Raw genomic sequence first — 17101 nt, 5'->3', positions numbered from 1 at the left:
ACATCCGGATTGCGGCTGCTGAGCACTTATAGGCGAACTTCTAGCGAAAGTTCACACATTTCATACAGACGAGCCTAGGTAGTAGATGATTATCAATTATTCAAATGAATGCAAATGATGTGAAGCACTTTCAACGCCAAATAGAAGAAGACGTAATCGCATTTGTTCTATTACGACAATTACTGTCCACGCTTTCGCTACAATCTGCTGTAGTGATTTCCATCACGGAGAAACCTCCTACGTTCGAACAAATAAATATAAAATACTCGGTTGAAGCTTTGAATGAAAAGCCGGTTTTAAAATTAGCGCCGTCTTTCGACTGCATCCAAAACTAGAGGTTTAACTGCATCGGGCTACTAAAAGGTTGTTTAGTTAAACCCAGTTTCGAGTTACGCCACACTGATAGAATATATTCGTAAATCGCTATGCATTAGTTTCGTACAGATAATTTTCATAAAATATACGAATTTTTCGTACATATAATTAATCGTTCGTAGTTCTATTGAAACACATTTATTTTTTATTACGAGTTTTTCGTGAAACCCACGAAACGAATTTCGTTGGCTTATTACGAAACAGCTTCGTTCGGCAAACGAATTGTTCGCTGCTATATACGAATATCTTTATAATATTTACGAGCACCATTCGTCGAACCGTCAACGTCAACAGATCTTCAATAGAGGTAGAATATGGAGTCATTGTTGCTATACGTCAGATAATTGTTGATGTTCACGACGGTCTCGATCTGGCTATTTAGTAGCCGTATCCGTGTCCGCCGGTTTCAGGAAGATTTTCTGAACCTCTTCCGCTTCTAGTTGATCCCGAATCCGGAGCAGTACGGATTCAGTTGAGCCATCGCTCGATGGTTTTGCATGAATAATTTTGAGTTTTTCTCTGCCGGAGCAATGTAAAAGAATATGCTATTAAATACGAAAACTTCTCTTAGATGAACGAAATGAATTCGTGCGACCAACGAAATTGTTCGTAATTCGGACGTTTATTAAAATAAACAAAACATTTCGTTTCATTCACAAAAATTAATGTCGTTTTCAACGACAGCATTCGTGCAATGTACACTAAATAAGTAAAATTCACGAAAACTTTCGTTCATCAAGCGACCATATCACAATAAAATCGATTTTGCCAGATCTGTTTTTTTAACTAAAATAATCGGTGTTGTCAAACATCGATCCCAAAAGATCGAATGAAAAAATAAGAAGATAATAAATACGAAAACTTTTCTAAGACGAACGAAATGAATTCGTGCGACCAACGAAGTCGTTCGTAATATACACAAACATTTATTGAAACAAACGAATGATTTCATTTCATTCACGAAAAATAATGTCGTTATCAACGATAACATTCGTGCCATGTACACTTGATAAGTAAAAGTTACTAAAACTTTTGTTCATCAAGCGTCCATTTCTTCACACCACAATCTTTCTAGTACCGTAAACCGGGGTGACATTGATCACTTTTCGAAGTAATCATCGCACATTTTTAGACGCAACACATTTTTTTCGAGTTTAATATTTTTAAACCATGTACTGATGTAAGGAGAACAAGATTGGATGGTTTTACCTAAAATTGTCCCCTTACAGATATTTTTCCAAAAATGGTTTCAAGTTGATGTCCGTATTCCGGGATGACTTTGATAACCTGCATGTTCACGCACATTAAGTTATTGATGTCAATGTTTTTCATTCAAATGTTTGTTTAAACTAATTCTGGAAAGATACTCATTGTTAAAAAAAGGTTAATTGGTATTATACAAAGTATTCAATGTACTGTAAAATTCGAGTAACCAAAATTCGTATAATTTGTGTCCAACTAGAATAAAAGATTTTGAAAACCTTTAAAACTGCTAAAATTGTTTTATTTCAGTGCTTTATCAATGTACAAAATGTTTCATCCATTTTAACACGTTGGAATATTGAACAATAAAAAAAAAGTTGCGAGTTTAAGCTTAAAAAAATTTGAAATAATTGCCAACTAGTTTCACAAAAAATTGTAATTAAAATAAACAAACTCTTAAAAGTAAATTTGGTTCATCCCACTCTAAAGGAAAATAAAATCTCGCTTGTAATTTATTACTCTTGCTCAAATCTGAGATTTATTTGTTTTATAAAAAATAGACACTTTATGAAGCTTCGTAAAAATAAGGTAAAGTCAAATTTCGGTTTTTTGTTGTTTTTGTGCCCAAAAACCGAACAAAATACTCAAAAAGTATAACAAACCAGCATTTCATAAGTTTAGAGTAAAAATCATTTCAAACTAAAATGATTCGGAAGACTATTCTGGTTTAATAAGCGATCTACGAAAAAAGTTTCGAGTGATCAAAGTCACCACGATGATCAAAGTCACCCCGGTTTACGGTACTCAATAATGATGAGCAGGTTGAAATAGAATCGAATTTACCAGATCGATCTTTTTAACTAATAAAAAATCGGTGCTGTCAATCATTGATCCTAAAACATCGAATGCGACAAACGAAATCGCTTGTAATATACATAAACGTTTATTAAAATATACGAAACATTTCGTTTCGTTCACGAAAAATAATGTCGTTATCAACGATTACATTCATGCAATGTAAACTAAATAAGTAAAATTTACGAAAACTTTCGTTCATCAAGCGGCCATTTCTTCGTACCACAATAAAATCGATTTGGTCACATCGATTTTTTTAAATAAAAAAAATCTATGTTGTCAAACATCGATCCCAAAAGAGCGACTGAAAACAATAAGAGGATAATAAATACGAACACTTTTCTAAGCTAAACGAAATTAATTCGTGCGACCAACGAAATCGTTCGTAATATAAACACACGTTTATTAAAATAAACAAAACATTTAGTTTCATTCACGAAAAATAATGTCGTTATCAACGATAACATTCGTGCAGTATACATTAAACGTGTAAAATTTACGAAAGATTTCGTTCACCAAGCGGCCATTCTTGTTCATGAAATGAACGAAACCTACTATTTAGAATGCACGAAAATACTTCGTTGCAGAAAACGACGAATGAATTCGTGTATTGTATGATCGATTTCATTATATTTACGAATTTATATTATCAGTGCACTGTATTTTGCTATGGTAGAATCTCAGGTACAATCGAGTCAAGTGGCGTTACTAATAACCCTCAAAAAGGACATAATTACATGAATTGTTTTTGTTGGAGTAAAATTGCAAATATCTCGTCAACTATCGCATTTTGGAAGATTTTTGTTAAATGTATTTTGATTTGAAATGACACTTAAAATCAAATTCTGTAATAAAATTGTAGTTTTGTATGCCAATTAGCTTATCTTGTAGCTTGTTGGCTATAGTGTCCTCTCGCCAATGCCAGGCGTATCGTAGAGCTCCATCTTTGTCGGTCTTGGGCTGCGTCCTTCCAGTTCCCCCGCACGTTCAGGGAACTCAGGGCCTCAACGTCCACCCTTCGTGGTCATAATGAGCGACATCCTCCCGATTAGTGTCTTACATAACGCGAATTTTATTGACGTTTGCAGGTTGCGGGACCTTAGCTGGTTACGTAGACCGTAAAAGACCCTGTTGACAGCTGCAATACGCCTTTCTACCTCACGGGAAACATCGTTGTCGCAAGTCACAAATGTACCAAGATAAACGAATTCTTCTACCACTTCAAACACGTTACCATAAAGCACTACCTCGGAACCAACATCAATCGACCTGTCCATATACTTTGTCTTGGCTGAGTTGATGACTAAGCCTATCCTCGCTGTCTCCCACTTAAAAGGCACGAAGGCCTCTTCCACTGCTCTATGATCGATTCCAATTACATCAATATCGTCCGCAAAACCAAAGGGTATATGCGACCTTGTGGTGATAGTTTCGTTCCCTTACACGCCAGCTCTCCTAATAGCTCCTTCAAGAGCAATATTGAACAACAAATTTGAAAGTGCCTTGCTTCAGAAAATGATAAAATTTAATAGCAATGACCAAAGACCCTATAACTTCAACTTTTCGTGTTCGGGCAACGATCGCAAATGTTGCGTTCGATTTCTTGTATGGTTTACTGCAGGGAGTAGAAAAATGATTAAAAATAGGAGTTTTCGGTGACAAAATGATCTAGTACCTCACTTTCCCCTATTTTTCGAGAAACGTAAATACCTCCATTGAAATTCCAAGACTATTTCCTTAAAAAGAACAATGAATTGTAATTTTTAAGTGCTACTTCAAAAGTTATAGCATTTATTATATTTTTCTCCATATTTTTCCATAGCGCCAATTTCAAAAAGTTCAAGCGAAGTTGGCGGGGGTCTAACATTGTCCAAATGAGGTGAAATTTGGCGTCTTGAAATTACTATCGGATTTTTCACGAGGAGTAACGTGACGTTATGAACTAAATCTAAAATTAGCAGTAGGGGAATTGTGGGAAAAACCGACACTGTGGGTAAAACCGACACCCCACAACATTTCCTAGAAATCAAATTTTATTCATTTCATAATGATACATTATTATTAGTACGTTTATTTAGAGCATTTGAAGAAAAATTGGATTTACGTTAGTACGCCGAATGTTATAAAAATTAACAAAACATACGATAGCAGCGTTCATACTCTTCTGGATGTTAAATTTCGTTGGTAGATTTTAAGGTTTTAACCGAACAAAAGCTTTTCAAATCACCACATTTTTCATTACCTATTATTATCGGCCTGTCCTATGATCAACTAGGTACATTGAAGACGAGTTTGAGAAATTCAATATTTTTAATCGCTTTTATAAAAAAATGTGCGCTGTTGGGGTAAAACCGACACCCTATGGTTAGGGTAAAACCGACACGCTGTTAAGATGGTTGTGTATACTTGCGATTCATTTCAAAATACTGGGAATCTTTGTGACACTTCAATTAGCCTATTAGAACACTATAGTATCAGCAGAAATACACAGAAATACTTTTATTGTGTTTATTTCTTGTAAGTCTCTTTAAAAATCAAAAATTGGAATTTTTGCTTATCTGATTCTATCGAAGCTGTTGCTATTTCTGCAAAAAGCTCATCAAACCGAATTTCTAGTGTTCTCTTGGTTTGTCATAGACGAACTTTATCACAATGAGACAATGATCTTATGTATACCCCAATAGATCGTTGATGATCAGAGTCCGAAAAATCAAATCTGAAAAAGATAGTTTTACTAAGAAGTGTGTGTGTCACTTATAAGTGAATGAATCCAATTAGCAGAACGTAGAATGCTTGCAAATCTTCTCTTACGAAATAAAATGATACTGGAGGTTGTAATGATGCGCGCAAGGATTATTTGGAAATACTCGTTAATAAATAATCCTATAGCATAAAATACTCTTATTTATAGTACTACGCTTTCGAACTTTCTTCCTCTCACTACATGATGAAGCAATAAAAACCACATATTTGCATCATACATACTCACACTTTATTATTTACGCATATATCTCATTTTTAATAAAGATAAAGATTTTAATAAAGTGGAGAGAAAATATATTAAAGGGGGTGTCGATATTACCCCTATAGGGTGCCGGTTTTACCCGCAGTGCCTACAAAAAGTCACTTTGTTTTCCATGTTTTACAATCAATAATTTTTAATGAAATTAATTTTTTGAAGCGCTGAAAAAATTAAGTTTTGTTAAGAATTTTCTGAAGAAGAATTCTGCATAAAAACTATAATTTTATTGGTTTTGTGGCAACTTAGAAAAATTGTTAAGCTTAAGGTGTCGGTTTTAACCATAATTCCCCTACCTGATGGTTTTGTAAACTGTTTCACGAACACTCACTTTGCAATGTATGTGCGCAGAGCAGTATTCGTTTTCTTTGAGGACATTACACTGAACTTTATCAAATGAATCACGAAATTTCTAATAGTCCTAACAGGTTTCGTATATCTTCTGCTCGTACCTATGATCGATCGCTAGCAGCTGGACACAAACAACTTTGTAATATTTTATGAAACAGTTCACGGACCAAACCATGAATTAAATTAAAGATGCATGAAAGTGACAATGATTGGAAATATCTTCGAAATTTGTTAACTTCAAATGCAAGCAAGAACTAGTTCAAGAATCCGTGAATAACAGTCTGAGTTCGTGATATTGTTAATGTAAAAATATTCAGATCAGGAATACAATTCCATAAATCATGGCAGTGAAAACGTATTTCATGATTTTGGTAACTAGTTCTTGATCATGAATCAAGAATTAGAACACGAGGCACGAATGGATTCATGCGTAATATTCAAAATCACATAAAACAATTCATGAGAAAACATCAAAACAGTAAAAGTTTTGTGATCTAAATTCAAAACCACGAAACCCGAATCCCGATCAATACGTTATAAATCATGAATCAGTTGACGTCGTACAGTAGGACCATACACAATGTACCTAGATTAATGGATAAAATTACTAAAAAACAAATTGTTCATGAGTAATGTTAATAAAGTTGTGAACAAGTTTACAGACAAAAAAACGATTTGGCAAGGACATAGAGGAAACCATAAAATAATTTCACAAATAAACCAACAATTTCCATAAGTAAATCATGTTTTAGTTACGTAGTAATCCTGTTTTAGTTACGTATAATATTCATTGCACTTTATTCACGAATCTGAGAACGATTTTTTCCGTGCGGTGTACTATGGTCCCAAAACCGTTCTTAGGAAGACAAAACTGTGCGCCCAAACCGTTGGTTCTAGATATATGATTTTTTCGGAAAACTCTTAGTACTTTTTAATCGATTTCTTATATTAGTTAAATTAGGATGGTCCTTGTGATAAGGGCGTTCAACGTATCAACATGATATGTGAAATTTTGCTACATAATGTTCTTAAAGTTACGAAACAATTAACTTAAGCAACTTTGCTGAACAAACTATGTAGCTATCACCAATGGTTCATGTCTTATGATTTTTTATTGAATACAGCCTGCTGATGCAATTCCAAGAATTGTTTACATGCTATGATTGATGTTTTTCGGTGATGATGAAAGTAAAAACATTTTCGTAGTTAACGTTTCAGCTTACTTTATTCATATCTTCAGAACTGTTTAATAAGTTTAATAAGAGTAATCAAAAAAGTACAATCAATTTCACATTTGAATATCTTCTTAAAACTATCCATTCATATTTTAACTCGTTCACCTGATGTTCTCACTGTGGCAATCACGTTCTAACTAAATTTGAATACAGGTATACCTCGATAGTACGTACACCTTCACTTCGTTTAGTGTACGTACTATCGAAACGTACGTACTATCGAATCACAAAAATAAATTTCAAAATAATACTTTTTATGTTTAAAATTGCATAAAATCTTACAAAAATAATATTTATTACTAAATAAATCCTCATATTAGTGATAAACCGTTCTATCACTGGGTATTTAAAAACGGTTTCCTACAACCAGAATGGTGAAAATAGAATGTAAAAGCATTTTCTAAGACTCGTAGAGTTGCTTGACGTATGTACGATTTTTCTGAAGTTCGTATAAAATATTTCCGTTTGTAATAAAAATTCGAAGGCAATAAGACGCCTCTGAATACTGCAGGATCTCTGAGATTTTCTGATAAATTCTTTGGATTTGGTAGCACTTCCTTGCGGACGATGTCATTAACAATTCTTCTCAGAACGGGATTACATATTGTTTTCTATTCCTTATATTTTTGGTTGAAAAACGTTTAATTAATTATATTTACAAAGACTATAACAACAATTGAGCTTATATAAACCATTGTTTCGTGTCACACATTAATCCTTGAACCACGCCAATATGTTGAATACTTTTTTAATCACTAGCACAAGATTCACAAAAGAGCTATGGAGAAACAACGCTGCGTTTGTCTATATCTGTAAGTCATACGAGCCTCCATCGAAGCCGCTAGGCGTGCTTGATCCGAATCTCATCCATTTCATTCAAAACATTGTGGCTCTTAGAATAATATTTGAACATCTACTAGGAAAAAACTTTTTATTATTTTTATTACCTTCAAAGTTGCTAAAATCTTGTTTGATGTTCGGGAAAATTCTTTAAATTTTACAGGTTATCTTGAAGCTATACTTCTCTGATACTTTAGGAACATACCGTGCATAAAAGCATGCAAAAGCTTTCGGTTAGACTTTCCCAATTTTGTTAGTTTTACTTCATTGAAGTTAACTGTGAATTTGAAAACTTGCAGACACTCCTTGATGTTTTAAGGATCTTCCAAAATTATTTTAAATATTCTTGAAGCTTCGTGAACTTTTCAGAGATTCTAAAGATTTCATTCAAAGTTGAAGGATTTTTTGTTCACAGAGTTCGCAGAATTACCTCGAGTTTGGTAAAATATGCGTGAACATCGTACATCGAATTTCGTACAAATTGTCTAAAGTACTGAGGATCTCCTTGTAAGTTAGCAAAATCCCGAAGCTTATAAGACTTTTAAGATATTTGTAAAACGTCCTTAAAGCTTGTAAGATTTTTTTCAAAGTTCATAAATTTTAAATAAATGATACATTTGTGGTTTACTTAAACTTTGGAATACTTTGCAGTTTGCAGAAATACTCTGAGTGAGAACTACTCTGAGTAGCACAGAACTCTTGACACAACCTTTCTAAAGCATGCAGAAGTAACATGAAACCCGTAAAACTTCTATAAAATGTGTCGCACTTTGTTGAAGTTTACAAAAACAAACGAAAAAAAATTGGTAGGTGTACGTACTATCGAGGCAAAATGTACGTACTATCGAGGGTACGTACTATATAGGTATACACCCAGGTTTTTCACGCGGGGGATACGTACCGCGTAAAAAAAATGCGTTAATTGGAAAATCCGCGTGAAAAAAACTAAGAAGAATTTTGGCAGTTTTTATTTTGTGCGGATTTCGCAATTGACACGTTTTTTGCAAAAAATGTTCTAAGTGCTTTTGAATGCAAAAGACTTAGAAGATTTTCGGAAAGATGGAAGAGACGGGTCTGCAAGACTCCTTATGGCGAACGCCCCAACAATATGGGTATTTTCGGAATGGTCTTGAAGAGTAGATGCCAGAAATTGATTTTTGACGCCATTTTGAAATCAAAGATGGCGACTTCCGGTTTAGTGAAATCGCTATAACCCAATCAATATGGGTATTTTTGGAATGGTCTTGAGCAAGTGCCAGAAATTGACGCCTTTTTGAAATAAAAGATAGCGACTTCCGGTTTAGCGAAATTCGCTATAACTCAAGCAATATAGATATTTTCGGAATGGTCTTGAAGAGTAGATGCCAGAAATTGATTTTTGACGCCATTTTGAAATAAAAAATACGCGACTTCCGGTTTAGAGAAATTCATTATAACTCAATCAATATGGGTATTTTGGAACGGGCTTTACAAATAGATACGAGAGATCGATCTTTGGCACCATTCTGACTTCCGGTTTAGCGTTTTACATTTACATGAAGAAAGCTCACCTGGTCGTGTTTTCACCGCTAGGTAGTACTGTATATACCAGACTGTCACGACCAGACAACTTGGTGGGGGGGGGGTTTACCCAGTAGCCCCCCTCTCCCTTTGGCTGACTTCTATCTGATCTATTTGAAGCTTTGGTAAAAAATGAACTTCCTGAAACTAACTTAATTGCAGTGAATTCGATCCGTCAGTGCATTAGCAGTGCGTAATTTTCGCACTAGTTGTTCACATAAACTAGTTCTGATGAAGAATGATGTTCATAATGCGTTTGATGGTTGTTGAAATAAAAAAAATTCTTTTGACGTAGGACTACGTCTTTGTTTTCGATATGGGGGTGCACTCTGCAAATTCTACAAAAATGGTATGTAACGAAAATCGGTCCAATTTTAAACGCATATAATTCAGCCATCTCACGATAAATTTTCAATTTTTTTGCCCAAATCGCCCCGAAATACTTCTAAGAATAGATTCCAATAGATAAACCCAAAGATTTTTGATATCATAGCATTAACCCTTAAATGCGTAATGTTGTTTTAAAACAACATTGTAAAAACCATCTCAAAATTATCGTAGCAACGTATTAAAGCCGTGAGACAATTTTCAGAGAATTTGAAAAAAATTGGTTTGCGCCTTTAAGGGGTAAAAAATTAAATAATATACAACCTTGTCAAAATATCGCGCATTAACACACAGAAGATAGCGCTTCCCAAGCCCTGTACGACGGATTGGTGTACCTAGCGCGCAACGCTTCTATGAATGACGTCATCATCGACTATTTAAAGAACGGACTTGGCCAGACACGCTCAGTTCCCTGTTGAACGGCTGGCGAAGCAGATCACTGCGCTGTGTTTTTTACAGCCAGTGTAGCTGACTTAGAAGTCCGTTACACTGGCTGTGGAGGGACGCTACCCTGTGTCGTCCAACAGGCGACCGCTCCAACTGCTTCCTAAATGCCGCTGTAATGTTGCCAGTAAATTTTTGGTTTAATTAGCACATGTATTTGCTATTTGCGCTTGAAATTAAGTAATGTAGTGGTAGTAATAAGCTTCCCATTTTGGTTTAAACGCAAGGACAGTTTTTAAAACAGGATTTGATTAATTAGTTTAGCTCATCTAAGCAATTTTATTAATTCTGTAATTTAAAATGAATTTCACGGAACTTGATGAATTCGGCCCCACTTGCAACTGGTATAATCAACCTGCACAAAGTGTTGCATAACGCAGGGCTGTTTTTTTGGAACAAAATGTGTTATCATTCAGCCCTTCGCTATGCAAAATCACGATATTATGACAGATGGGCTAAGCGCGGCCGTTCCTTTCAACCGGGAAAGGCCGCGTGGAATTTTGGTGAAATGCGCTAATAATGTCGTGGTGGTACTAGTTGTCTCTTTCGCTCTACCCATAATCATCAGCGTTGACTCATTTTGCATTGTACGCTTGGGTTCAATATTTGGGGCGAATGTGTAAGTAGGTAGCGGAACTGGCGATAAAATGAACACGTTAAGCAAAGTCATTATTTTCTAACTAATAAGTGAATGAGATATTACAATCACCTTATGTTTCTTATTAGACATGTTTTGTACATATCTGGTAAAAATACTTCGTCATAAACACATTTTTTCAAACATGATTCTTGATTTCTAAACATGTCCAAAAATGAGACATGTTTATAGCGAGTGGGTAAAATGAACATGTGGCGGTGGTAAAATGAACAGATTCTGGAGACCTGCACAATGTCCTTTATGTATGCAATGCGCAGCGTTGGAAAGCATTTTCCGGTCAATACTAATATCCCAACAAATCATGAGCTTTGCATACACACAAGACATTTTGCAGGCAAAAAAAATTGTCACGGAAGAATTGAATTTTCATGACTTAATATTTACCATTTTACAATCCTGTGGCATCGAAACACATCTACAAACTTGGGGTTATCCATGGGTGTTTGAACTTTTAGGATCTGTTTGAGAGCATCTAGAAAGCTTGTTCTATACATGAGATGTGATTATATTGTCTAAAATTTGATTTTTCTTCACCGGTCCGAGAGTTTTTTCCCACACACTAAGTACTAAGAAAATAAATATGTAAAAACATTAAGTAGTGTAGTCCTACGTCTACAGTTCGTGCAACCCCATAGGGCTGCCCCTTGTAGTTTTTCCCTTTGAATCTTGATGATTATTATTCGTATTTTTGCATTTTTAGTCAATTTTCTTAGGGTGCCGACAACCGACCACATTTTTCAAAATGGTAAAAAATTAGCATTTTACTAAATTGTTAATAATTTTTTTCAAAGTTGACAGAATAAATTAAATTCTTTCATAAGTTATTAGCTAACGTTCTAGCTTTCCATTGGTATGCTTATTCCCATATATTGTTCAATTGGAGTAATGTTGTGAGCCAAAAACGAAAGTGTGCCGACAACCGAATACATTCCCCTAGTATTTCAGTTGCCAGCCTATTTGCTTCGTTGTTGATTTTCTCCAATACACGCGTCTTGGAGAAATCAAACTGATGCCCATGTTCCATCACATGCTAAGTTAAGGTTCAACTCGGAAAGCTTGGAAAAGCGGCCATCTTGGAAAACGAAAAAGCAGTTTTTTCTCACACCGTTAGAAAAATCTTCATAAAAATCAATCAATGTATTCGGGGCTTTAGTAGAGTATTATTAATTGATTTTCATGAAGATTTTTCCAACGGTGTGTGAAAAAACTGCTTTTTTCGATTTCCAAGATGGCCGCTTTTCTAGGCTTTCTCGGTTGAACCTTAAACCCGTGATCGACGTGCTTGTGCGTATGGAATTCTTATGTTGCGTTATGCGTTTGTCCAGTGTTTGTAATGTTTGTCTAATGTACGCTCGCTATTGTCACAGCCGCCACAAAGGATGGAAACGACAACATTTGTTTGTTGCATTTTTGGGATTTTGTTCTTCAGTCGGGTAAAAATTGTGCGTTTTATTTTGTCGATCGGCTGGTACGCTGCGATGACGTCATTTTTGCGCAGAAGCTTTCCGATCTTCTCACTCAAACAGTATAGAGCAAATATGGACAACGATAAGTTATAGGAAACATTTTACTTCCCCTATCGAGAGGGAGGTTCTTGGGCGTCTTATTTTCCCGAATCTAATTTGTGGATATTTTTGGGCTTTGATCCGTTATTTTTCATGAAAGTTCATACCAATACGCATTTTCAATAATATCATGACAAAAAAGGTGTTCTTAGTGTTCACATGACATATTTGAGCATATGTTTTATTCATACTTCAATAGAGATACGAAGAGTTTAAATAACACACGTGGAATGTCTGTTTTGAAAATTTTTTTTCTTCGAACATCCATATTACCCAATTAAGTCAAATGTTTTTCTGAGCTAGCCATGAATTTCCTTATTTATAGTGCATATAAAAGAATTTAATATAACTGAATGAAATTGGATTTAATGTAGTGTTTGATTTTTGGTAACCTACCTACCAATACTGCAACGTTTTGAAGGGATTTCCCTTCATCTTAAGAGTGTGAACATTTGAAAATAGTTTTAGTCTTCCCGTAATACAAACGTTAGGCACATTTCCCCATGACTACAAATATTTTATTTACCATGTAGATTAGCATATCTCATCACACAACTTAGAAACGGATGGAGAAATAGCAAGATAGATGACAGGTGCCACGAACACGATGGTTGAGAGAGAGAGAGAGAGAGAGAGAGAGTGAAGAGTTAGAGATGCGGGGCGTGTGAGGATAGGAATATGGGAAATGGGAAATGAAGGTTAGCGCCGTGACCTTATTTTTAAAAGTATATTTTGCGATTGATTTTTATTAATTCCTTACATCCTTATTATAAATAATGCAGCTAGTAATTTTTGTGCCATGACCCGTATAACCTAGATCTTGCAAAATAACTGAATTTTCGCTAGAATTTTGGGATTCAAAAATGCAGTTGCTCTCGGTGATGCTACGAGTGTAATTATATGAGAAATCTTATGATCTGTGTATTAATATACCATCAAAGATCTACCTCACGGTTGAACGCAACGCCTAACGCAAGGGATAAATACATGAACTGTAGAAAAAATCACTATGAAGTGAGCTTGCACATTATTTTGTTTTTGAAATGAACTTACATATTGATTTTTGAGAAATAGTTTATTTATTATTGAGGTAATTCACAAAATGTTTTCATAATCGAAGACTTTGAAACACGTAGATGTATTTTCATACCACGATATTCAAAATCGGTTTAGTTTTGCTCTTAAAACTCCAGTAAAGCAATGGGGGAGAGTGGGTACGCTATATCCCACTTTTGTGTTTTTCTTATATCTTTTCAACGAAATAAAAAATTCAATAGCAAAATTCGCCATGTTGTAGTCAATTCGAATTATAAAAGCTATTAATAATGTGTAAATTCGAATACTATGAATATATGAACAGTTTTGAAAATCATGCCAAAACGAGGTTTTTGTAAAACGTGTGGTAACTTGATTCCCCGCCTACTAGGGCTAAAGAAACAAAGCACACTATAGACACGAAAGTTCAGCTAACCACCTATCCTAAAAACTTAATTATTAAGACCACCTTTTTAGACGCACGACACACTTTAACCACAGTAGAAAGTCGAGTAAAGTATTTGCGGTAAATCAGTGCTGTTTAACTGGCTTTTTCAACCTTCAATAACACTAGTTTACAGTATTTCTGAACTAAATAAGCTGGTGGTCATTTTCAATGTAAAATCGTGAGCTGAATCCGAAAATGAGGTCCAAAAAATTTACTGTAGAACAGTTTTCGAGTTACAGTAAAAAAATGAATTTCACCTATAAAATTAAAAGTACGTTCAGTAAAATCCAAATATCTTCGGTTGTAGTGCATCGATATGAAATATTATAATGTTGAATTAAAGGTAATTGAATTCACTTCCGATCGTTAGAACATTTTGTTTCAGTGCGGCTACTGGTTCTGGCGTTATTTACGAATTTATTGAACTTTTTCTTAATGTTTCGTCATTTTTTGAAGAAAAATGGGCGTTTGGTCAATATTTTGGGCAAGATAAAGCAATCCCAAACATTATATTTTTATGGGAAATTAAAGCCTGCTAATAACCAATGAAAACAAGCACTTATTGGTTTAAATCGGATGAAAATTGCAAAAGTTATTCAATTTTTTGAAGAATGGAGATTTTTGTGTTTCTCTTGGTCATTGAACCGTCGCGATTCCAATTTTTTCCAGGGTTTGCTTCATAATATATGAGGGATTCTCTGTCATAATTCTGTTAAAGAAGTAACTTGAAGAATTTTGAGAGAATTTAACGTGGGGTAATATTCGAACTCGTTTATCCAAATTATTCAAGACTTCTGAAAATAATTACAGGCTCAGCGGAGTAATGTCATCAAAAATTTGGCAATAAAAATACGCATAATATTTACATCTGTCATACAGAATCGTATATGCTCAAAATACGTTGCAAACCTCACGCTCCACAACGCCTTGATACACACATCGGAAGCTTATGACGGTGCAAAATGTTAAATTCGGACACTAGCTTCACGAATGATGACTTAGTTACCGATTTCGTCACATTTTGTTCTACTGACAATTTATTTTACGTTATTAAAACGTCTTGAAGTTTATAATATGAAATTATATTGGATTCACACTGGCTTCCACGATGTATTGATTTTACTGTACTGGTTCACAAAACTTCAATATACTACAATATATTGCGTAAAACATCTAAGTGCAATTAGAAAATATTCTACGCCCTTCAAATCATTCTGAAGATCAGATTTTGAGATTTTAAACCTAAAATAAGTCTTGTTCGATGTCCTACATAATTTGAAAACACGAATTGCTAGTTGTTCTATGAAGGAAAACAAATCAAAAGCTTTCCATATTATTAATTTTATAATACTTGACGTATGTAGTAGGTATCACATATATCTAATATAGCTACTGATTCGTATAATTTGTATTAACATCGTACAAAACACAGTTGAGCAGTTAACGGTTCAAAAAACGAATGTGAGGGTTTAGTTTACAACGAAATTTGTATCATAAGAGTGTTATTTTATGTAATACACTTGTGAAGAGTACAAGCAGAATCGCATACCAATCATTCGATGACTTGTAATTTCATTGAGCCTGAAATTATTGTTATCAGAAGTCTTGAATCATTTGGATAAACGAGTTCGAATATTACCCCACATTAAAATCTTTCAAAATTCTTCCATTGACTTGTTTAACAGAATTCTGACAGAGAGTCCTTCATATATTACGAAACATACCCTAGAAAAATTGGAATCGAGACGGTTCAATAAGTTGAACCAGAGAAACACAAAAATCTCCTATCTTCAAAAAATTGAATAACTTTGGCAATTTCCATCCGATTTAAACCAATAAGTGCTTATTTTCATTGGTTATTAGCAGGCTTAAATTTCCCATAAAATATAGTTTTTAGGATTGCTTTATCTTGCCCAAAATATTGACCAAATGCTCATTTTTCTTCAAAAAATCACGAAAAATTAAGAAAAAGTTTAATAGATTCGTAAATAAAGTCAGAACCAGTAGTCGCATTAAAACAAAATGTTTTAACGATCGAAAGTGCATTCAATTAACTTTAATTCAACATTATAATATTTCATATTGATGCACTATAACCGAAGGAATTTGGATTTTACTGAACGCACTTTTTATTTCAAAGGTGAAATTCATTTTTTTCCTGTAACTCGAAAACTGTTCTACTGTAAATAAGTAGTTCGACGATCTTATACAACTGTACAAAAAATGTGGAATGATCTTCGAGATGGAAATGGAATGGAATTTAAACACATATTCTGCAACATAAAAAATATGCAACTTTTCCAAATTAAATGTAATATATCAGATTTGGTTTTTTAAACATCATACTTCATTTTATTCTTATATTATGATAACCTCATACGTATATATTAGAAGATACGGCCAGGGAATCAAATCAAGGATCAAGTGTATGCAACGGTCTCATTTTTAGTTAGTGGAAACTGGTAGGCGAAGAATAAAAATACAAAATTTTTAATGTCTCCGCCGCTCGTGAACGGAGCTTTCTATTTATGTGCAGGTAGCAGGACTACATTACTTTGTCAGAAAATTATTTGCCTTTAACATGTCGTGTTTTGACAAAATCACCAACAACATATCGAAAAACAAAAATAATAGTGTCATATAGTCACGTTAGACCTTTCATTTTGACACTAGTTTCATACATATTGGTTCAGCCATACATCACATACACGCATTGTCCCAATTTGTCGAGGTGAGTCGATTGGTATATAAGACTCGGCCTTCCAAGCCTCGGAAAAAGTTTTCAAAGTTTGAGCGAATCCTATACATTTCTTTTGTAAGAAATGTAAAAACAATTTTGCTTAAATATCTGATAATTCGCTAAATACTAATCTAGAGTAACATTATCATTCAGAATAATTTGGAATTATCTAAAAATGATATAGTATCAGTCCTTTTAAGCTGAATTTTCCAGTTTGTGGGAAACGCAAAGTGTCTACATTACAGTGTCCGTCTTAGACGACGTTTCCCTACATATCGAAAGCCGACGCTTTTTACTAGAATATTATGAAAGCACTAGTAAATGTGGAAACAACCGAGTAATGAACACCAAAGAGAATCTCTCATTGTTACTTTCGACGTAATCTA

General features: G+C 34.3%; 1 protein-coding gene across 3 annotated transcripts in view; it reads right to left on the bottom strand.

Annotated features, from left to right (window-relative positions):
- The window catches only part of LOC131682035 (ATP-binding cassette sub-family G member 1), a 163758-nt gene that overhangs the window by 22663 nt on the left and 123994 nt on the right, over positions 1–17101 (bottom strand). The window lies entirely within an intron of this gene.

The sequence above is a fragment of the Topomyia yanbarensis genome, chromosome 2, assembly GCF_030247195.1.
Source record: "Topomyia yanbarensis strain Yona2022 chromosome 2, ASM3024719v1, whole genome shotgun sequence".
NCBI lineage: Eukaryota > Metazoa > Arthropoda > Insecta > Diptera > Culicidae > Topomyia > Topomyia yanbarensis.
The sequence above is the reverse complement of the archived record's forward strand: the minus strand, read 5'-3'. Positions and strand labels throughout refer to the sequence as shown.